Source organism: Pipistrellus kuhlii, unplaced genomic scaffold (assembly GCF_014108245.1).
Source record: "Pipistrellus kuhlii isolate mPipKuh1 unplaced genomic scaffold, mPipKuh1.p scaffold_m20_p_7, whole genome shotgun sequence".
NCBI lineage: Eukaryota > Metazoa > Chordata > Mammalia > Chiroptera > Vespertilionidae > Pipistrellus > Pipistrellus kuhlii.
Window position 1 is genome coordinate 24,581,285 of NW_023425573.1, and position 24,884 is coordinate 24,606,168.

Here is a 24,884-nt window from a genome sequence, read left to right on the forward strand (position 1 = left end):
AGGGTCAGAGGTAAAGGGCCCAGCGGTATGATGTGGGGAGCTGTTTAAAAATGCGATCAGAGGAAGTTACTGTTCTCTTCTCACCTCTAGGAGGCTGGGTGCTTTGCCTACATATCACTACTGTCCTTTCCAGAACTATCCCACCATAGACTCCTGTTCACAGGAGTGCAAATGTTAGTTGTTTATATTCTGTGCTTATTCAGGAAAGACAGTAAATAAGGATAGTTTCCCTTATTTTTCCATGTTCTCAACAGGTTAATGGAGGCACAGGGTCTCCACAGGTTAAGGCCCACTCTCTGACATCCAGGCATGAAGGCAGGGCTCTTTGTGCTCTCAGCACAATAAACATGGAAAGGGGAGCCCAGCACTCACCTTGACACCATCTTCCAACCAATAAACCCATGCTGCTACTCTAGGGACCACAGTTACCACATGAGAGTCCTGGAGAATCTGGGAGGTGTCCCCTCATTCCCTGGCTGTGCCCATCTGCCATTCCTGAAAGAGCATTGGCAGCTGTGGGAACAGAGGTGTTTCTAGGCTTGTTTTGCTCACTTATATCTGACGTCTCAGGAAATCTTGGAGATGCACCTTCTGCACAATAGAGGAGTCTTCACGAAGTCAGCAGTGTTACAGTGAATCTGAGGTCCTGGCGAGACGGATGGGGCCTAAAGAGAAGTTGGTGAGTTGTATTTGACCCAAGACATCTCCCTGCTGCTCACATGAAAAATCAAACACTCATGGGTGAGAGGAAGGGTGTCAAAGGGTGCCTGCTCTTCTGACATAGCCTCAACCACACTGAAAACTCACCAGAACTTGCTTATAGAAAACAAAATGAAACCAAACAAAAAAGCAACTCAGCTATTACATGTTAGTATCCAAGAACAATCCCTGTTTGGGGAAACTTCCAGAAGACTACTGTGTTCATGCATCTGCCTAGACATGCATATGGGTTGACTCTTGCCAAACTGCTTTTCATTCACAGTCTCCTTCTTTTTGCAGAAATGTGAATTTCTACTCCTAAAGGCCTATTGCCATTTTGAGACCATCATTTTTCTAAATATTCCACATCAAAATTATGTGAGTAACAACAACAAACCATGTATAAGCTCCATAATGTTATCCAATCTTGACACAGGCACTGTGAATTCTGTGATTTAAGGCCCATGGGAGGGAGAGCTTGAGCTACTTTTTCCTTTACCTTGTATTTCCTCTAGATTTTATGAAAATCCACAGAATGTACACATTGTACTTTCTCAGTAATGCTCCTATTAATATATTTTTCACCAGGCTCAAGAGGTTTCTCAATGCCTAGAAACACTTAGGACATTGGATGAAATAAAGAATAAACTAAATGGAGGCTGTTATACCAAAGTGGAGGAGTTTGTGTTTGGCATGAACAACATCTTTCAGGATCCTAAGGTAAGTGGCTCTCCCTGCTTCCATTTCATTTTCTACTCATTGAGTCACTCTGCCTGCATTTCCTGATACTGGGAGGTTTTAGAGTTTCCCTTATCCTATGACAAGCCTATACAAGAAAAGATTCAGGGAATGGCTGGGTTTTTTAAGTGAGGATTTAAGTTCACCAGAGAGAGCATCAGTGAATAAGAAGTTGTCCCTGCAACCAGATTTCAGGCATCTGAGAGCTCATTCCTCTCCTCAAAGGTGGCAGGTGCCCATTGAGAACAGTGGTGTGCTCCCTGTTCCAAACCTAAGGAGAAAATTGCTTCCTAAAGTCATGTTATCCTTCTTATCTTCTCTCCCCCAAATATACTCAGTCAGGCCTTTCAGAGGCCCCAAACTGCAGATTTCTTTGCATGTAAATGAACCATATAAAATATCACCAGAGGGAAATAGAATTGACAATGTAAAATGAAGATAATTGATTGTACATATTGTTATATTTGATTATCACTAAGGCCTTAGATTACTTTTCTAACTTTCACTAAAATAAACGAACCAAAGCCAATGACTAAGAATCATCCATGTAGTAATGATTTCCCATTTCTGTCTGGACAACAAGGCTTAATCATGCTCTTAGGAAACAAAAGATACAATTAGATGCTTGATTTTCTAAACTTCACCTGGTTAATGAAACTTAGGTGTTTAAGACAAGAGTCCCCATCATTTTCAATTGTAAGTTGTCTAATGACATGATATTGGGAATAATTATGTTTGTCTGTGTGTTGTTGTTTTTTTTTTCCAGCACAATAACTCAGACCTAATAAAGGAGGAATTTAAGAAGAATTTTAAAGAAGTCTTTGCTATTCAGTAAACAAGTCAGAACGGTTCACTGGTGTAGTGGATACCTTGGAAAATCCCACTTTCAGGCAGATTTCTCATTCTCCTGCTGTTATGAATGTTGGCAGCTCATGCCATCTCTTCCCAATGTACTGCTTTGGGGAAAATGGAGCCAGAGTCACTTGAAGGTTACATCTCTTTGTGTTGGGGGTTCTTTCCCAGCACCAAGTCTGAACTAACCATGTGAAGTGATTCATGTTCCTGTGCTCCCCAGCTATGACCACATCTTGCTTAGCATTTCCCTCCATGGTATCCTGCTTCCCTTATCCCTTCTCCTCTTGAGAGAATTCTCACAATAAATCACTTAATGAAGAGACTTTATCTCAGACTTTGCTTTTACGGAACCCAGCTTCACATAATCATATTAGCAAGCCATCCCTACGCATGGAGTTCTGAGTTGGATCACTGTCTAGTTATATGGTAACAGGTAGAATATTGATAGGTCATGGGCTACTAAAACAGTGCAGTTGCATAAACATTCACCTGTAGGGGAAGAGGTACTGATGCAATTGTCAAGCATTTAAAAAGAAAGAAATCATAACTATAAGAATTGTATAGTGATAAAAATTCAGAGAAGACTGAATTCTAAGACAATGGTGGCCTCTTGTGCTGAAGTCAAATCCCTGATAAAGAATGCATGAAAACCTGAAACTCAGAGTGGGGCTTTCTAAGTAGATGCACCTGAGTACTCTGAACTCTAGATCCTTATGAACCCACTGTCTTTCAAAAGAGACCCCTGTCCCTGTTTGTAAACAGACCTTTTCCCTACCCACCATCTTGTCTGAACGAAGATTATGCAGAGTTTTCTCAGCAAGACCAAACTAAGAATATTCTAGATAAGACTGTTAGCTGAAGAGATGTCTTACTCCAACAGAGCTGCAGGTCTGGCCAACATGTACTAAGAGGTGTCAGGAGATTGTGTGTGGGAGTAGATCCTGGAAAAACAATGTTAGAAGGTGAAACAGTGATGGGGGAATGCTGATATAGGCACACTCTCTTGGGCCACAGCGTTTAATTAGCCTGGCAAGGTCCAAGGGCAATGATTTTAATATGCTCTTGTGTGGCTCTTAGAGGTTTGCTATCACACAGTGCATACTAGATGAAGTGGAATAAGAAATATCAGACTTGCCCTAGCCGGTTTTGCTCAGTGGATAGAAAGTTGGCCTACGGGCTGAAGGGTGCCTGTTTCAATTTTGGCCAAGGGCACATGCCCGGGTTGTAGGTTCCATCCCTAGAAGGAGGTATGCAGGGGGTAGCCAATCAATGATTCTATCTCATCATTTTCCTATCTCTATATTCCTCTCTTCCTGTCTGAAATCAATAAAAATATGTTTTTAAAAGGAAGTCTGCCAGGCCAATAATTATAAAAGATATCCAAAAACCTTAGAAAGATGTCATGGCTTCATTCTGTACAACTGGAAATTCCATCCATGTGGTTGCTGTGTCCTCTGATGCCTCAGAGACACCATCTTAACAAGGCAATAAAGAATATATTGTTGAGACAACAGCTGCATCCTTGAAATGCTCAGTCCAGACTGTCCTATGTAGGTTGGAGTAATGCAGGAATGATTTACAGAGCTGGGTTCCCTAACAAATAAATGATAGGACTCTATATAAGACTCCAGAATAACTGAAGCTAAGAGGCAACGTTAACCGTCATAGCAAGATGAGTAATTTGTGTAATGGACAACAAGCTTAGAATTACAAGCAGGGACCCTGGCCCAAAGATGTCTAAGAAATTAGCTACTAGAAGATACTGTTCTTATGGCAAGACACATGTGGTTAACAAGGATATTACTTTATATATGTCATCAAAAAAGATTATAGATAGATTATCAGATGATTGAAATGTTACTTCAATGAAGAGTCAACATTCCTTGCAAACGTTCCAGACCTTAGCCAATTCTTGACTCAGAAGCTTGTTGATGGCAGTTTCTTATAAGAAAGGACTATGCAAATGTATACCATAGTAACTCCCTGAATTTTTCACTACAGGCACATATGGCCATTTATTCAAGTAACATATATGCAAAACAAAGAAAACTCACAGGAATTTTAAGGGTTATTGAATCAATATATGAGTTGATACTTTGGGGACCCAAGACACCATAATGTCCTCTGTTAGAGTATATGGAGGTAAAGTAATGTATATCTAATGGTGAATCCACTCAATCTACAAATTTCCAAGCTCCTAACTATATAATCAAGACACACAAACAGTTTTTTTAAAAACCATTAATTCCTTAACCTATGAAATAACTATGACTCTCCTGGGAGAAACCAAATGTGAAGCTCTAAAATAGAACTTCTCCATGGTGAACACAGTTGGTTAAAAGCAGTATTATATTTCTGAGGAAGGAGGGAATGGCAGAGGCTGATGCCACCTGCAAAGGTTGAAGGATGAAAGAGTTATAATCCCCTTTATATCTCCATCTGATTCAGCAGTCTGGCTTAGGAAAAAGCTAGATGATTTCTGGCTACTAGATAACTACTAGAAACTTAAGCAAATGTGGGGCTTATATACCTGTAAAGTCTGGAAGAAGACATTGCTAACTTATATACACTCATACCAACACAAGGAATCAAGGATCATGAAGATTCAGGTGAACAGTACACTAAAGAAAACAAAAATGACTGTACTGTAACTACCCCTAAAGAAACGTGAATATATGAATTATCTGAAAAACACTCCCCCTGCAGAGTTCCTCCTTGTGTCTGGATAGGGAAACTTCCAGACAGAGGGGAAGAAGCAGGGTTGAAGGTGTGGGGTCCAATGGTATGATCCTGGAATTTGTTTAAAGACCTGTGAGCTGAAAGGTAATGTTTTCCTGTTTACATAACTGAGAAACCATAAAAAGATGCTGTACACATAAAATAAACAACCCAAGCCAAACGAATAAGAGTCCCGAGTATGGTAATGATTTTTCATTTTTACCTAGATAACAGTAAATAATCATGCACTTAGGAAAAAGAAATTACTCTTAGCTACATGAGTTTTTAATCTTAACCTGGTTAATGTAATTTAGGGTTTTAGGCAAGAGTTTTGATCATACTTAAATTACAAGGTATTTAATGACACTAATAATAAATATCACTACTTTTGTCTTTATTTTTCAGGGCAATAACTTTTGCAGAGGAATGAGATTGGAGGAGCAATATGACCTGAATTTCAAGCAAGTGTTTGCTGTCCAGGAAACAGAACAAGAACATGCAACAAAATTAAATTAGAAAACAAAATTGGAAGTTCAACAAAGAAGAAGAATCTATGTCATATACAACAGAGCCCCCACAAGACTATCAGCAAATTACTCAACAGACCTTTTGCAAATCAAGAGAGAGTGGATGAGCATTATGCTAAGTGAAATAAGCCAGTCAATGAAAGAAAAATACCACATGATATCACTCACTTATGGCTAATAAAGAACATTATAACCTGATGAACAAAAAGATAGATACAGAGGCAGAAAAGCATTGAACAGGCTGTAAAATTACAGTGGGAAGAATTGGGATGGGGGGAGGTAAGAGATCAAGCAAAGGACTTGTATGCATGCATGTAAGCCTAACCAATGGACGCAAGACACTGGAGAGTGATGGCATGTATGGGAGTGGGGGTTGGGGGGAGATATGGACACATATAATACCTTAATCAATAAAAAAATGAAAAAAGAAAATATTGAAAGAAAATAATTGTTAAGGAAAATTAGTATTCAACAAAGCTGTCCTATAGAATTAAAGGAGAAATAGACCAATCAAAGGGAACTCGAGAAAGTTCATGACCACTAGAACTGCTTTATAAGAAGTGCTAAAGGATGTTTTACAAGCTAAAATAAAAAGAAAGTAATTAACATTATAAAAACATGACCTGAACTCTCAACTATACACAGTTGGGTGCCCTTTCTTCCTTTGGGAATTTAGAACAGGTAAAAGGCAGAGGGAAGGCTGTGCCCCAAATCCCTTGGAAAGAGAAATGGCTGCCTAAACATGTCCTTGAAACAAAATACCAGATTCAAAAACCATAACTCAACATCCTTCTTTAGCAAAGAAAAACATATTCTTAAGCTTTTTGACAACAATGTTTATGTCTCATATGTATAAAGGGTTTCTAAGTATTAACTCCAACTGGAATTGTAGAATAAACCATGTCTTTTCTAGGCATATTACTTGTTCTATTATTTTGTTTATAAAACAAGCCCACTCTAAGTAGGTGTGTGTGTGCTCTTGTGATCACAGTGTACAAAATGTACCCAGCCCGGCTTGTGTATCTCCTAGCAGGTGTGCCTCTGGTGCACAGCACAGAGGCATGTCTCCTCCTGGGTGGGCAGGGGCTCAGGGGCACAGAACCACTGCCATCTAAGAAGCCAGAAGCAGGCTGGGCTTGGGAGTGGGCTGGGTTGGTCTGCACCTAGTGGGGATGGAGAGTTCTGTTTCTGATCTGCTGAGTGAGCTCCTACCCAACCCATTGCTTGAAGAGAACAAAAACTGGGCAAATCTGGAAGTAGAGTGAACCTCACAAGCAGCTAGCAGGTGTTTTCTGCTTAGTATTGCCTGACTCTGAGAGCAGCCACAGGCTTGGGTGGGTGTCTCAAACTTTGGTAGAAAGTTCTCTCTTTTTTTTTTTCTTTTTCTTTTTTTTTTCTTTTTTTCTTTTTTTTTCTGGTCAGCAGAATCAGGGAAGAAACCATGGCAACCATGCTCACTGGGAATGAAGGGAGAAATCCCAGAAGCTTCAAAGTCACCAAGAGGAGCCTCAAATTCTGTGTATAAATTCTCTGGAAGGACCCTGACATTTCTAAAACAATTGCCAAGCAGAAGGTGAGACAGGTGGGGATCAAAATACCATCTTCCTTCCTGATAAAAGTTGGATAGGGGACATAGTTTAGATAGGTGCTAAAAAAGAATTCCTAAGACTGAACCTCAGAACAGGGCTTAGCCTCATGGTCTCAGCCTGCTCTAATCAGCCCACATATAGACCATATCCCCAGACCACTGTCCCTTGCATTGGAGCTCAGAGGAGCACAGACCCCTGGCCCCTCCAGCAGGATCAGCTCAGGGAGACCCGCCTAGAAGCAGACTCAACTTTACAGAACTCCCAGCCTCAGAGTCTCCCCAGAAGAAGGGAGGGCAGGGGGCCTGGAATCCTGCTGACTGAAGGGCCACCTCTCAGAAGAGGACATTGGTGTGGGGCCTGAGTGCTCCCACTTGGGTCCCAGGTGCCCCTCCTCTCCATTTCTGCATTCGCAGAGGTGCCAGGTCTTCATCCTCTGAGCCAGTGGCTACTGTTGCTGCTGCCAATACTTAGCGTGGTGGTGGCCTAGTCAGCCTATTGCTCAGGGATGAGGAGAGAGAGGTGACACTAGGTAAGGCTGATGTCATCAGTGTCAAATTCTGTCTGGTCCCAAAGCATCATGGAGGTCAGGAGCAGAAGACAGCTGTGCTTAACAGAGGCTCAGCTTACTAGTTCTTCTACTCCCAAAATGAGAGAGGCGCAGGGCAGGGAGAGAGAGATCCCCCATGTGTGCAGAACTTGGGCTCTTGTTGAAAAGAAAAGAAATGTTCTCAGCAGTGTATGGAATCCGTCCAGATTTGATGTTTGCTTCTTTGGGAGGAACAAAAAGACGTTCGTGGAGAGAGGGTAGAACCTTCCCCTGTATCTTAAATGAAATAGGGTGAGAACCCTTATTTATAGCTGGATGAAGTCAGGCTCAGGAGAACAAATGTGGAAGTCATCACTCTAGAGCAGTGTTTCCCAAACTTTTGACATATGTGTACCCCTTCTATAAGTTTTGTAACACTGAGTACCCCTTACAGTGTAAGGCTTACACTCTTTTTTTTTTTTTTTTTTTTTTTTTTTTTTTTTTTTAATATATTTTATTGATTTTTCACAGAGAGGAAGGGAGAGAGATAGAGAGCCAGAAACATCGATGAGAGAGAAACATTGACCAGCTGCCTCTTGCACACCCCCTACTGGGGATGTGCCCGCAACCAAGGTACATGCCCTTGACCGGAATCGAACCTGGGACCTTTCAGTCCGCAGACCGATGCTCTATCCACTGAGCCAAACCGGCTTTGGCAAGGCTTACACTCTTGAAAACTAGAATTAGGCACAGCTAAGCACGGTGCAGTGCATATCCCCACCAAACTCCGGTGCAACGAATACCCCCACCAAACTCTTCCCGTATACGAACCACACTTTGGGAAACCCTGCTGTAGAGAATGTTGCTTCTCCAGTCCTGTTTCTGAACATTGAGACCTAAAGCGTCAGTTCTCTGCACCCTCTTAGAAAGTTGCAGCCGGTGAGGACAGTGGGATTTACAGGTGTTTTTCATGTGTTTGCACAAGCAAGGGGATTTTGGGTGTTGTTCCTGTTCCTCCCCTGTCCCTCCTTATCCTCCATTCCTGCCTCCACATGTCCTGATGCCTAAGAACTACTGTGGGGCTGCAGAAAGGGGAGATATGTCTGAAAACACTGAGAAAGTTACTTTCACTTCTAATTTCCCCATTTGGGAGGAGCTTTCCCCCAGTGACTGATTGTACACACTTTCTGCTCAGGGCTGGGCAGCCACATTGGATGCAGGCTGGGGACACAGGAGGGCTCCAGGCCCAGATAATGGACAGTGAGGGCCTCAGCACCAGGTCAGTCTCTGTCTCCCGTCCTTTAACTTTCTCTCAGGTTGTGCTGCTGCTTTAGTCTAAACTTTGGCCTCATCTTGCTTTACAAGAACACCCACAGGCAATGTAATGAAATGCAGGAAGACGAGTGAGGGAATCGGATCTTTAAACTGCAGAGGGACAGCTGCTGGTGTGAGCGCAGCTGCCACAACCCACAGGACTCTTGTCTTACAGCTACTGCTCAGCTGGACTCGGCTGTCCTTTCTGATGCTTTGAGACAGTGATTTGTTATTTTCTCATGATGTCTGAATTCTCTCATTTCCCTCAGACTCCCTATGCCTTAACCTAGGCTGTCCCAAAGTGGATAGTTTATAAAATATAAAAATCTGGGTGCCTTGATCTCCTACCTGAACTGGGGAAGGACCAGCCTGGGCTTATTCCCATCTCTGGCTAACGGTCGGGGTTCTTCCCTCAGGGATCTTGATCTAAGTGATTAGATTAGTGGTTCTCAATCTTCCTAATTCTGCCACCCTTTAATACAGTTTCTCATGTTGTGGTGACCCCCAACCATAAAATTATTTTCATTGCTACTTCATGAATATAATTTTGCTAATGTTATAAATCGTAATGTAAATATCTGATATGTAGGATGTCTTAGGAGACCCCTGTGAAAGGGTTGTTCGACCCCCAAAGGGGTGGCGACCCACAGGTTGAGAACCATTGGACTAGAGGAAGAGGAAAGACAAGACAGGAAAGAATAATGCAGGCTGAGTAGTTTCATCTGTACTTTGAATTTCTGCTTTTTTATATTTTTTATTATTTTTTAATTTAATAAATCTTTATTGTTCAGCTCATTATAATTGTTCCTTTTTTTCCTCCATAGCTCCCATCCACCCGGTTCCCACCCCACCCTCTGCCCTTACTTCCCCTTCCCCACCAATGCTCATCCATGGGTGTATGATTTTTGTCTAGTCTCTTTCCACACCTCCCACACCCCTTTCCCCCTGACGATTGTCAGTCCACTCCCTTTCTATGCCCCTTATCTATTATATTCACCAGTTTATTCTGTTCATCAGATTTTTTTTTATTCACTTGATTTTTAGATTCACTTTTTGATAGATATGTATTTGTTGTTCATAATTTTTATCTTTACCTTTTTTCTTTTTCTTCCTCTTCTTAAAGAATACCTTTCAAGATTTCATATTATACTAGTTTGGTGGTGATGAACTCCATTAGCTTTTTCTTATCTGTGAAGCTCTTTATCTGCCCTTCAATTATGAATGATAGCTTTGCTGGGTAGAGTAATCTTGGTTGTAGGTTCTTGCTGTTCATCACTTTGAATATTTCTTGCCACTCCTGTCTGGCCTGCCTGCCTCATCACCCCTAACCTTCCTGCCTGATTGCCCTTAACTGCTCACCTGCCTGCCTGATTACCCCTAACTGCCTCTGGCTGCCTGCCTCATCACTTCTAACCACCTCTGCCTCGGCCCACACATTGGCAGCTTTGTCTGAAAGGACATCAGGAATGATTTCCAGAAGATCATTCAGCTGTCCAGTCTATTTAGCATATTACACATTTATTATTATAGACTAGAGGCCTGGTGTACAAAGTCAGTTACCAGGAGAGGGGTATGGATTCCATTGCTCAATCAAACCTAACATTCCAGCTTTTTTTGTTTTATAAAATAGGAACAAAGGTCATATCTTCTATATTTACCTCCTGCTGGGGGTGACATCAAGATCACAGAGGGATGGACTTTGATAGTAGTCAGCTGGACGAGAAGTCAAAGCAGCATGATTTCCCCAAAAGACTGGTCTGTGAGAGCTTGAAAGCAGTCCTGCTGAGTGACTTGGGAGGTATAAGCTGGTCCTGAGACTGTCACAGTGTCACTTGTCTGGTTTTGCTGTTTTTTGGTCCTGGAGCTGAAATACAACTGAGTCCTAGATATTATCTTAGGGAGGAAAAGATCAGAGGTCTTATTTGCCTAACTACCGATAGTTATTTGCTAGGGGTAAATAACTAGTTATTTACTCTGGGGGTAAGGTTCTTATTTTCTCAGTTTTACCACCTTTCTGCTCTGGTGAGTTTCTACATCTGTACCTGGCCCATATTCTTTGCTTTTAGGGTCAGAGGGATGATGGGGCCTGGGCACAAAAGGAGGTTGTGATAGAGTCCAGGGGTGGTATTTCCTGAGTACAGTAGGGCTCATAACCTGGTGGAGACAACCTATTTTTATTATAATTTTAGTATTATTGAGGCAAAAACTAGAAGAACAAGAATTATGACAAAAGGTCTGCTGGAGAGAAAGAGACATTAGTTTGGAGGGTTGTAGTTTAATTACCAAAATAAGGTTTATTCTCAAATCATTAAGTGTCCATGATTTAGGGAAGATAAGATTTTCTAGATGTCTTCAAACTACTTGATATCTAGATTTTCTAGATGGTTGCAAACTGTTGTTTCCCTGTTCTGCTTGTTTTAACATTTCTCCTATAACTTTGACGAACATTCTTACAACTTTAACTCACTCTCTTTTTTCCTTCAGAATGCATGTCCATGCCTTATCCTTCTACTGTCAACTCTTAGAAACCTTAATTTTCCAGTGATAACCAAAAAGTAAATAGCCGGCATTTCTCTCTCTTTTTAAATTGTTTTTTTTATTGTTTAAACCAGTTGTTCTCAACCTTCCTAATGCCGCAACCTTTTAATAAAGTTCATCATGACCCCAAACCATAAAATTATTTTCATTTCTACTTCATAACTGTAATTTTGCTACTGTTATGAATCATAATGTAAATATCTGATATGCAAGATGTCTTAGGTGACCCCTGTGAAAAGGTCGTTCAACCCCCAAAGGGGTTGCGACCTATTGGTTTAAACTATTACATGTCTCCCTTTTCCCCGATTGACACCCCCTCCCTGCCACTCCCACCCTTAGGGCAAGCCCCCCCCCACCCCAGTGTCTGTGTCCATTGGTTATGCTTATATGCATGCATACAAGTCCTTTGGCTGATCTTTAACCCCTTTTCCCCTGCCTTTTGTCTCTGAATCTATTTTTGTTCATCAGTTTATGTTGATCATTATATAGAGGCCCGATGCATGAAATTTGTGCATGGGGGGTGTCCCTCAGCCCAGCCTGCACCCTCTCCAATATGGGACCCCTTGAGGTGTTGGGTCTAAATGGACAGTCGGACATCCCTCTCACAATCCAGGTCTGCTGGCTCCCAACTGCTCACCTGCCTGCCTTCCTGATTGCCCCTAATCAATTCTGCCTGCCAGCATGATCAGCCCCTAACCACTCCCCTGCCAGCCTAATTGATGCCTAACTGTTCCCCTGCCAGCCTGTTTGCCCCCAACTTCCCTCCTCTGCTGACCAGATTGCCCACTACTGGCCTCCCTTGCAAGCCTCCCAACTGCCTTCCCCTGCTGGCCATCTTGTGTCCACATGGGGGCAGGATCTTTGACCACATGAGGGCAGCCATATTGTGTGTTGGAATGATGGTCAATCCGCACATTACTCTTTTATTAGATAGGATAGAGTCATGGTGCATGGACTGGGTCAGCTGGTTTGCCCTGAAGGGTGTCCTGGATCAGGGTGGGGGTTTCCTTGAGGTGTGGAGTGGCCTGGGTGAGGGGCCTGTGGTGGTTTGCAGACCCGCCACACCCCCCAGAGACCCAAGCAGAGGCCTTAGTATCTGGGATTTATTTATCTTCTACAACTGAAACTTTGTAGCCTGGAGTGGAGCCAAGCCTCCTGCTCTCTCTGTGGTGGCAGCCATTTCTGTTGGAATTTATTTACCTTCTATAATTGAAACTTTGTAGACTTAAGCAGACGTCAAATCAGGCCAGGGTTACAGAAGCTTGGCTTCCTCCATTGTCCCGATCAACCCTAGCCTCCTGCTCTCTCCAGCTCTGTGGCTGCCGCCACTTCTGTTCGGATTTATTAAGGTGACTGACCAGACGTCCAGCTTTTGGCGGGATAGTCCTGATTTTTAACAATTTGTCCCATGTCCTGCGGCATTTTAAAAAAGTCCCAATTTTTTAAAAAGAATCTTTTAAATATTTTGGACTTCTTTAAAACGCCTCGGGACGCTGGACAAATTGTTAAAAATTGGGACTGTCCCGCCAAAAGCCGGACGTCTGGTCACCTTAGATTTATGTATCTTCTATAATTGAAACTTTGCAGCCTTAAGCAGAGGCCTGGGCTGGCCAGGCTGTGTGGAAAGCTTGGCTTCCTCAATCTCTGGGGAAACCCAAGCCTCCCTTCTGCTTGCACTGTGGCCATAGCCATCTTGGTTGGGGTTAATTTGCATACTTTCTGCTGATTGGCTGGTGGGCGTGACTGGTGGGTGTAGCAGAGTGGTGGTTAATTTGCATATGACTCTTTTATTAGATAGGGTATGAGTGAGGTCATGTGATATTTATCTTTCTCCAACTGGCTTATTTTGCTTAGCATAATGCTCTCTTGTTCATCCATGCTGTTTCAAACAAAAACATTTTTTCTTTTTTATAGTAGCATAGTATTCCTTTGTGTAGATGTACCACAGTTTTCTAATCCACTCCTCTGCTGATGGACACTTAGACTGTTTCCAAATCTTAGCTACTGTAAATTGTGCTGCTGTGAACACAGAGGTGCATATATCCTTTCTGATTGGTGTTTTTGGTTTCTTGGGATATATTCCTAGAAGTGGGATTACTGGGTCAAATGAGAGTTCCATTTTTAATTCCATGCTGTTTTCTACAGTGGCTCCACAAGTCTGCATTGTCACCAGCAGTGCACAAGGGTTCTTTTTTTCCACATCCTTGCCAGCACTTGTCTGTTGTTGATTTGTTGATGATTGCCATTCTGAGAGGTATGAGATGGTACCTCATTGTTGTTTTGATTTGCATCTCTCAGATAATTAGGGACTTTGAGCATGTTTTCATATGTCTGTTTGCCTTTTGCATTTCTTCTTTTGAAAAGTGTCTATTTAGGTCCTTTCCTGTGTTTTGATTGGAATGTTTATCTTCCTTTTGTTAAGTTGTATGAGTTCTCTGTAAGTTTTGGAAATTAAACACTTACCTGAAATAGCATCTATTTCTAACTCGGTCCCTGGGTGGCAGTGTTTCCGTATTAGTTTTCGGGACCAAATGGCCCCTCAATCCAGTCCCCCAGGTCTGTCTGGGGGGTATCTAGAATCTTCCTTTTCCTGCTGTGCTTAAGACTGGGCACAGCTGTACTGCTAGGAGGAGCCTGGTTTTCAGGAGAAAAATGTCTATTCAGGGTTGGAGGGATGGATAGTCTCCCCCTGTTCTGCTCCCCAGTTTCCACAAAAAGCCAGCTTCCCCTGCTATCTCAGTGAGTGTTTTTGATTGAAAGGACCTATGCACTGGGTTTAGCAAGTGAAAGCAAAAACTTTATAAAGACAGAGCAACTGCACTGCCTCACGCCTCTCTCCCGGGCACTGTGTGGCCGTGTAGGACTTCAGGCTGCCTTTCTGGGCACAGCCACCCATGGCTGTGGGATTAAACCTAGAGTCCCCCGCTGCCAGCAGCCCAGTGCACTCCCTTCCACATTTGAGGGTTACGCTGACTCCAAGGGATGGAGATTTGATGCAGCACAGTCTCCCTCTGAGATTCTAGTCCCAGCTGTGCACATTTCTCCCTCCAGCCCAGATCCTTGATGCGATCTCTGATCTTTCCATCCACAGATTGCCTCACCAGCTGTGTTTAATTCACCAATTTCAGGTGGATGTTATTCGATTCAGCTGTTTCTTCTATCTGCTCTGTGAGAAGGTGCAGGACCTGTTCACCTATAAGGCTGCCATCTTGTCTCCCCCTGGACAAAATTTTTAGATGCCCGCAGCTGAGGAGGCTGGAGTCTCAGTGCTCATGGGTTCACAGCTGAGGCAGCTGGTCCCTGGGCATTGTGGCTGTAGGGTCCTGGGTGGTATACGAGGTCTCCCTGGTTGAAGGTAAGGCTGGGCTTCTGATCACAGCCGCTCTCCCCTTCAAGATGGTGCAGTCTCTGTGGCAGAGCCAGCTTCCCTGGAAGGGATTTCAGCTGTAGCAGAAACTGTCCAGCCAAGGGTGCCTGGTCTGCCAGTTCCCAACTGTTCTATGGAATATAACTGTCCTGCACTCACACATATATACACACATACCCTGCATGTCCACGCACTCCCATTTCACTCTCTCTCACTCATTCACACCATCTCCCTCACTGCTGTCCTGTCGGCTTCCATCTTGCATCCTCTCCAGCCAGCATTTCTTAGACTGACATTTATGAACATTCTCACTTTCAAGAAACATACCTTTAACAAATCACAAAACATTACATTAACAGTTCTAAATCTATTTTTATAGATTTTCTGTAACAAAAGCTGAAATCAAGTGAACTTAAAATTTATTAAAAAATATTCTGGTGTTTATCATTTAACCCAGCAATGCTCCAAAGCTTTCAAGTTGCCAAAGAAGACTTTGGAAAATTATGTATAGGCCTATGAGGGTGGAGAAATGGCTGAGGGGAAAGGGAGCAAACCCTACAGCCTGTTCTAGGACTGCAGTTTCCAGGCATCCAACCACTTAGATTTAAAACTTCCACGTTTTCCCTTAGAGATAACATGCTAACATTTAAGTGATAATGAGTTTACTTCTCATAGTAGCTGCACTGTTAAGTAAGCATTTGCAGTTTTAGTAAAGAAACTATTCTTTGGGAAGGGAGAGGGTAAGAAAGTGCTGAGGTGAGAGCAGTTTTTAGAGCATCAAAGGGGTGAGAATGCTGGCCATGGAACCTAAAGGCTCAGTGAGGGTCCCCTCACCATGTCCTAGAAGGGCTTTGTGAGAAGACTAAAGTTGGGAACTCAGAGGCAAAAGTACTCAGCGAGCCCAAGAAAGGAGAACATTTCTTGTCCAGAGGAGAGGAGAAGTCATGGAGGAGATTAAGAGATAAGGCTTTTACAATCCAAGGAATGGCTTGGCCTTGTGGGCTGAGAGAGTGAAGCTGAGGTAGTTGACTGTGGTTTAGGAGAATTGGGCTTTCTGAAGGCATGCACAGTAACTCCAGTTGGGAAAAAAAAAAAAAAAAAAAAAAAAAAGAGTGGGTAAAGGGGGTGTGTAGTAAGATGCAGTATAGAGGTGAGGTAACTAATGGCTTTAAGACTGAGGAGGGGACAAGGGTGAGATTAAGACTGAGGAGGGGACAAGGGTCCCAGAAAATTTTGAAAGGGAAGAATAAGTGGTACCAGTGTCAATTAAAAAGGAGATCAGCTTACTTGCCACCATAATCATTACCCGAGGCTCTGTCCTGTTGATGTAAGTCTGTGGGGACTTATCATGGCCTGCGCAACTTTAGTCTTTGGTGGCCAGTCCTAAGAGGTGTGGAAGCTCCAAACCAGATTCAGGGAGTGGCCTTGCTGAGGTCTAAACTGAAGGGACCAGACTACAGTCTGATTTTCAGTGACCTTCCCTTCTATCCCTTGGGCAAGGCACAGGTGGAAATCTTGGGTTTGAGCAGGACTTGTTCCACTGTCCTTCCTTGTTGCACTTGAAGCATGAGTCCAGAGGAGGCTTAGCTCCTGACTTCCCCTTTGTTTGGAGTTCGTGATTGTGGTGGAGAGGAGCTGGAAGACTTCCATCTGAGCCTCAGCCTTGGCTTGATCTCACCTTTGTTTTTAGATTTGGGTCTCCTCATCTCTATTATTAAAGACCTTAAAGGCCAGGTTGGTTAATGAGGTCTTTTGAGGGGTTTGTGGATCTATGTCTATTTTTCAAAGTTTGAAATTTTCAGGAACCGGGATTTGACTATATTTCCCTTTTTCTTTTCTTCCATTTTTCAAAATAGCCTCTAACTGCAAGATAATTTTTGTTTTGTTGTTGACATCTGCATGCTGTAACTTGCCTGTTTTTTATTTTAATAACTTTTGTGGCACTTTGTCTTCCTTGTGTCTCTTGTTGAATTCCATTTTTGATCCTGTGCCTTTCAATAGCACCATGGTTTTATTTACATTTAGCGTTTTAAATATGTTTTTCATAATTTTTATCCTGTTTCAATTTTTATACTTACTGTTTTTGTCTCAAAATGCAAGCTGTTTTCTTTATATATTTTACTAGAGTCCCGGTGCACAAAGTTTGTGCGGGGGTGGGGGGGAGTCCCCTCAGCCCAGCTTTTACCCTCTCCAATCCTGGACCCTTTGGGGGATGTCTGACTACTGGGTTAGGCCCGAACCTGCAGTCAGACATCCCTCTCACAATTCAAAACTGCTGGCTCCTAACTGCTCACCTGCTGCCTGCTTGATCACCCCTTACCACCTCTGACTGCTGGCCTGATGCCCCTAACTGCTTCCATGCAAGCCTGATCACCCTGACTGCCTCTGCCTGCTGACCTGATCACCCCTATTGCCCTCCCCTGCTGAGGACTTATCTCTGGTTCTCATGGCGCACCCCAGTCTCTGACAGGAGGAAGATTTTCATATACATTTTACTAATTTTCTTTTATCTCTGATACTTCTATTATAAAGAAAGGGAAAATAACAATATTAAAATATTTCCTCTAATTAATTTCCTTTTAATGTGCATGAATTTTGTGCACTGAGTCACTAGTCTCTAAATAAAAGACAACACAATAACATAAATGAGCCATAAACCTGAACAAACACTTCACAAAAGAAAGAATATAAATTCCCAATAAGCATATGAAATTGTGTCCAACATCATCAGTAATCAAATAAATATTTTTTTAAAAACTATATGGGCTACCACATCACACATTGGAATAGTTAAGTTAGAACAGCTATTTCTAATAGACTTTGAAAAACAATTTGACATTTTTGAAACAGTTAAACATGCAACCCAGTAATTTCATTCCTAGTTATATACCCAAGGGAAACAAAAACATACTACCAAAAGGTTTATACAAGAACAGCAGCTTTATTTAAATGAATCCTAAACAGGAATCAATCCAAATGTTCATCAACAGGAAATGACTAAACAGATGGTAGTATACACACTGAACAATAAGAGGCACAAACTTCTAATCACCTAACAACACGAATGATGGGCAAAAGAATTCAGACATATAAATATACAGGATGTATTATTCCATCTATGAAATTCAGTCAAGGACAACAGGAATATATGGTGCTAGAAAGGAGAGCAATGTTTGCAACACGTGGCTCCAGGTGGTCAGAATGCAAGTTGAGGGATGAAGGGTACATTGCACTATTCTTCGTTATACAAATGACAGTGTTCACACCGTATCTCCCTTTCAATCTCCACCACCTTTCAGATTCCATGTATCTACACTGAAAACTATAAATATTCAGCTAAAATTTGCTAAGAATTGATATCATAACTTCAGGGCACACTGGTTGCTTTCATGACTAAAGGGAGCAACCTTTGCTTTTAGTAGCAATTTCTAATATACTCTTCTGACCATTTTTGTTATTGTTGTTGTTGTTGAAATCTCTCATTTGTTCATTGGCTCCTGCCATTCTCTTTGTCATTGTGAAACCAATTTGTTAATGATCATTTAGTGGCATTTTAATAAGAGAGAAACACAAATGTTTCTCTTCAATCTCTTATCTTTACACAGAAACTTGTTTTTATAAAGTTTGACAAAATAATGTGACATTATTATTCCAAAATGTATATTGTGTACCAGAAAGAGCCAATAATTTTTTCCTAGTTCCAAAGAGGAGCTTATGAGTCTTCATAACTTAAGGAAAATAAAATATCTATTAAACATTATCAGCCAAAACCAGTTTGGTTCATGGATAGAGCGTCAGCCTGCGGACTCAATAGTTCCCGGTTCGATTACAGTCAAGGGCATGTACCTTGGTTGCGGGCATGTCCCCAGTGTGGGGTGTGCAGGAGACAGCTGATCAATGTTTCTCTCTCATCGATGTTTCTGGCTCTCTATCTCTCTCCCTTCCTCTCTGTAAAAAATCAATAAAATAAAAAAACTATTATCAGACTGGCCAGTGTGGCTCAGTGGTTGAGTGTTGACCTATAAAATAGGGAGCCAAGGTTCAATTCCAGGTCAAGGCATATGCTGGGGTTTCAGACTCAGTACCCAGTAGGGGGCATGCAGGAGGCACCCAATTAATGATTCTCTCTTGTCATTGATGTTTCTATCTCTTTCTCCCTCTCCCTTACTCTCTGAAATTATTAAAAATATATTTTAAAAAACAAAACATTATCAGAAAATAAAATATTCAACTAAGAAGAAGAATTATAGACTTGGCTTTATAATTACTTTCACAAAAAACAGCAGCGCTTCTGAAATTAAGGTGTCTAAAAAGATTCATTTTATACAACAACTAGAGACCTGGTTCATGAATTTTTGTGTGTGTGGCGGGGTGTCCCACAGCCTGACTGGCTATTGGGGCAGCTGGGGGCAGAGGGAAGTGCTAAGGGGGTGGAGGGACCACAGAAGGTTGGCCAGCCACAGGAGGTTGGCTGTGGGAGCACACTGATGATCAGGGGACAGCTCTTGCATTGAGCATCTGCCTCCTGGTGATCAGTATGCATCATAGCAACCATCGTAATGGTAGCTTAGGCTTTTATACAGTATTTACACTAATAAAGGAGAAACATGCAAATTGACTGTCCCTCCACTATGGCCACCAGCCAATCAGGAATGAGTATGCAAATTAACCCAACAAAGATGATGGCAGCCACTGAGCTGGAGCAAGCAGGAAGCTTGGGTTGCCCCCAGCAGCAGAGGAAGCCAAACTTCCTGCCCAACTTGGCCGCTGCTCAAGGAGGGGCTGGAGGGGGAAAAAAGGAGGGGCTGGAAACCTGATTTGCCAGGGGGCATGGCAGGCCTGAAAACAGCCCTCAGCCTTTTACCCAAGTTGGCCAGGCACCCCAGCAGGGACCCCCACCCTGAAGGGGGTGTGGCCATCCTGAAAACAGCCATTAGCCCCTCACCCAGGCTGGCCACGCCCCATGGAGTAAGAGTCCCTACTGGGGTCCTGGCCAGCCTGCAAATAGCTATTAGCCCCTCACCCACACTGGCCAGGCACCCCAGCAGGAAACTTCATCCTGAAGTGGGTGTGGTCAACCTGAAAACAGCCCTCAGCCCCTTACCCAGGCTGGCCATGCCCCCTCTTCGGGGACCCTCACCCCATGGGGGTGTGACTAGCCTGCAAACCACCACAGGCACCTCACCCAGGCTGCCCCATGCCCCAAGGGAACCCCCATCCTGACTCTTCAGAGCAAATCAGCTGGCCCCCACCTGTGTGCCAGGCCTCTAATAAAGAAGTAATATGTTAATTAGACTGGGAGACCTTCCAGGAGACCTTTTGGACGTTCTTCTGGACAAAGCCATGGTGGTGGGGCCAAGGTAGAGGTGGTTAGAGGCCAAGAGGGGAGGGCAGTTATGGGTGATCAGGCCAGGACGGGACGGCAGTTGTGGGTGATCAGGCTGCTGGGGGGAGAGGGGGCACTGGGGGTGAGCATACCAGCATGGGGGTCAGTTGGGGGTGATCAGGACAGGGGGTAGGGCAGTTTGGAGTGAGCAGGCCAGCAGGGGAGCAGTTGGGGGCGAGTACACTGGCACAGAGGGCAGTTAGGGGTGATAAAGCTGGTGGGGTGACATTTGGGGTTAAGCAGACCGGTGGCAGGGGAAGTTAGGGGTGAGCAGGCTGGCAGGCAGAGTGGTTAGGGGCAATCAGGCAGGCAGGCAGGTGAGTGGTTAGGAACCAGCAGTCCCGGATTGTGAGAGGGATGTCCTACTGCCAGTTTAGGCCCATTCCCTATAAACCAGCTGTAGGACATCCTTCAAGGAGTCCCATATTGGAGAGGGTGCAGGCTGGGCTGAGGGACACACATCCCCATGCACAAATTTTGTACACCGGGCCACTAGTACTATATTTAGATAGCATAGATAGATGTATAATAATACAAAAGAAAAGTTCCAGGGAAATTATTGATAGTTTGTAAATATTTAGTTTATGCCTTATCATATGATTACTAAACCACATCTTAGCATTTATGAACTAGTTTAATAATTCAGGATGGTATTTTTTTTAATATATATTTTATTGATTCTTTACAGAGGAAGAAAGAGGGATAGAGAGCTAGAAACATCGATGAGAGAGAATCACTGATCAGCTGCCTCTTGCACACCCCCTATTGGGGATGTGCCCGCAACCAAGGTACATGCCCTTGACCGGAATCGAACCTGGGACCTTTCAGGCCACAGGCCGACACTCTATCCACTGAGCCAAACCGGTTTCAGCCAGGATAGTATTTCTTAACTGCTGTAGGACAAGGAGGGAGCACCATGTTTTATCTTTTTGAGATTTATTTTCTATTGGTTGTTAATTAAGATACATTTTTAAGCTTACATTCTATTGTTATACCATCGTTTCATATTCCTTTATAGATTATCTGTTTGCTCCATCCTACTTTTGTACAAATTAAAATGTTTTCATAAAAATTCCAGATATGTTTGGGACAAAATAATTTGACAATGGCTGTGATCATGACAGGCCAGTATTTTTCAATACTATTATATCTTTCTAATCCACCATACTTAATTTTTTTTATAGTTTTGTCTATTGCTTCAATTCTATTTGTCCTTATTCACTACTCAGGACCACTTAATTTATGTTGGTTCTTCAAAGCCAATCTATCCTTCATATAGATATAAAATGTTACAGCATATCAAAACCTTATGGCCATTTTATTATGGTATTTCTTCTCCCTAGGATGCCTGCAGAAGATGAGAACATAGTAAACAAGTATATTAATGACATTGCCCTCACATACTTTAAAAAATATAAGGTGGAGATTTCAGGCGCAATAACAACAACATTTCCTTTCCTTGAACTTATCCGGGACCGTGGATTCATCACCGATGAAATGTATGAAGTAAGTGATATTTATTATGTCACAATCTGATAAAACAAACCCAAACTAAGTTATATTTTTTGATATCCTAGAATTAAAACTCAAAGCACAACTGGGCTACTGAGGAGTCACTTATGAGTAGGGACCTTCTCAAGTACTGCTAAGTATTTCTCTAAAGTCAAAAGAGAAGAGAAGCAGGCATTATTGGAGATAGTCCTGCTCCTAACTGAAGGATTGGGCTCTGTCATGCCTCTATAATGGGTGAATACCTCTGGCGATAGGCTGGATCTGAAGTGGGTATACATTGCCTTCTAGAAATCTTAATAATAAAAGGCCAAGCCGAAGCCGGTTTGGCTCAGTGGAAGAGCGTCGGCCTGGGGACTGAAGGGTCCCGGGTTCGATTCCGGTCAAGGGCATGTACATTGGTTGCGGGTACGTCCCCAGTGGGGGGTGTGCAGGAGGCAGCTGGTCAATGTTTCTCTCTCATTGACATTTCTAACTCTCTATCCCTCTCAATTCTTCTCTGTGTAAAATCAATAAAATATATTTTAAAAAAATAAAAAATAAATAAATAAATAAATAAAATAAAAGGCCAAGAGGCATCACGACCAAAATTATCAAACAACCAGTAGCTATGACGTCCACTGTGGCCAGTGAATCAGGGGGTAGGGCCGGCGGCCCCTCCCTTCTGTTGGCCTGCCCCTGATTGGACTCTCCCACCCCAATCAAGAGCAGGGCCAGCCAGCCATGCGTGCCCCCAATCAGCGCCCCACCACAATAGGCCCACAACCTTCCCCCTGGCCGGCCTGCCCCTGATCGCACACCCCACCTTAATAGAGGGCAGGACTGTCTGTCCAACCTCCTGCAGCTCCTGCCCTGGCCAACCATGCCCCGAATGGGGCCCCACCACCCTAATTGCCCCGCAGCCCCTTCCCCTGGCTGGCTCCACCCCTGATCACCCTTCCACCCCAATAAGGGGCAGGGCCAGCCGGTTAACCACCCATAACCCCTCCCCCAGACCACAGGCTCCTGATTAGCATCCCCCACCCATCCCATTTTGGGGTGGGGCCAGCAAGTTCACAACCCACAGCCCATCCCTATGTTTGGCTCTGCCTTTAATTGGCCACCAATCCCAAATTGGGGCAGGCCCACCAGCCAATCACCAATCACCAATTGCCTCTTCCCTGAGCCAGTCAACCTATCGACAGGCCCAGTCCCAATCTGCCCTGATTGGGGCCAGGCCGGCCAGACTCCACCTGTGCACAAATTCATGCACTGGGCCTCTAGTTATATATAAAATATAGTATAAACTCAGAATTAAACATAATTTTAATGAATGGGTGAATAAGTTGAATGGCTTCATTTAATGAAATAATCATTGACACAACATTTCATTGCAATGAGCATTAATTTAAATACTTAGACCTGAGAATATTAAAATTCACAGAGAATTAATATCTTGTTAGGACAAATTTGAAAGTAGATGCTTGCTATTCTTTCAACAACAGTTTTCAGTTTCCTTTCTGTTTTTTCCCCCTTTTGGTATTTCTGGAGTCTTAGAATTTAGGTTAATTTTAGCAAAAGAGGTAGGTGGAGATAGAGATGCACACCTTCATTTTCCCTGTGCATAGGCTTTCTTTCTCTCTTTTTTAAAAAAAAATATATATTTTATTGATTTTTAACAGAGAGGAAGGGAGAGGGATAGAAAGCTAGAAACATCGATGAGAGAGAAACATTGACCAGCTGCCTCCTGCACACCCCCTACCGGGGATGTGTCCACAACCAATGTACATGCCCTTAGCCGGAATCGAACCTGGGACCCTTTAGTCCGCACACCGATGCTCTATCCACTGAACCAAACCGGTTTTGGCTGCATAGGCTTTCTTAATAGCAAAGTTCACAGAAGCTTTCAGGCCAAGTCAGTCCTGGGGAAGGGGCAAGTGTTGTCCAGTCAATAGAATAGCATCTCACACCCACTAAGTCTATTCCTAAGACATTTAGCCAGTCTCTGAAAGGACTACATATTACTTCACTTGAAGCCATTTTGTTCTTCCTAATGATTCCTTATTCCATCTCATGTAAACGAGGGTGAGGAGCTCAAATTCACAAGTGGGTGTTTTCTAGGAAAAAGAATTTAGTTGTTCCACTTAGTAGCCACACAAATATAGAGAAACTAGAGGCCTGATGCATAAATAGGCCTTCCTTCCCCTGGTAGCTGGCACCAGCTTCACTCTGGCCTGGAACTATCTTTCTACCTTTGCTCAGGCCAGAGCCACCTTCTGCCTCTCACTTTGTTGCATCAGTTTGCATATTCCGTATTTATTAGGTAAGATTCTAAAACTGTATGTGAGAAGATTCCTATGTTGGGAAATTATTATGCATTAACAATAAAATCGCTTTCTAGGGATCTTCTATGACTTAGAAGTCTGTATTTATGTTTTCTTCATTCACTGTTTTTAAGAAATCTCAAGAATCTTTTAAAAAACGGTTTACTGTACATGAAGTCATATACGATGTTCTCAGTGAACTGGAGAAGAAGTTTGACATATCCATTCTGCAAGCACTGTTCAGCAAGGTCATCATGAATAAATACACTGATTTATATCGCATTTATAAAATATTCAACAAAGGTAATTATGTTTATTCTCTACATTTTGGTGTCCAGAGCAATTTATTCCCACAGGTATATATTGACTGTTTTACCATGTGGGGATGTAGCAGTTAAGAAAAGAAACAAATCATAAGTTTCTCAAAGCTTATGATATAATGGCTAAAGTACAGACACCCAACTGCAGGTATGCTTAACTAGGCATTTAGAGTCACAAGACTACCAGAGCCATAGGGACATCATATTTACTTAGAAGGACAAATGAGAGGAAACCCCAAATTCTAAAAGGATGACATTGGTTGTTCCTCTTCTATGGAACCCTTTTCAGGGGCCCACAAAGCAGTCCACCAAGTTGACTACAGCCCTCCTCAAGTATTGGCATAGCTATGGGTGCAGGATCCACCCTGATGTAGCTACACCCCGCCCATGGGATTCAATTTCTCATGTTACAACTCCGAAGTCATAACTTTCAGAGACTACACAAGGGATAGTTGAGGTACAAGACTTACCACACTGAAAGAAGGCAAAAAGTGG

At 42.9% G+C, this 24,884-nt stretch overlaps 2 protein-coding genes across 2 annotated transcripts in view; both read left to right on the forward strand.

Annotated features, from left to right (window-relative positions):
• The window catches only part of LOC118709344, a 197,066-nt gene that overhangs the window by 93,718 nt on the left and 78,464 nt on the right, over window positions 1–24,884 (forward strand). The window lies entirely within an intron of this gene.
• Window positions 1–24,884, forward strand: part of SP100 (SP100 nuclear antigen) — a 209,050-nt gene that overhangs the window by 28,739 nt on the left and 155,427 nt on the right. The window lies entirely within an intron of this gene.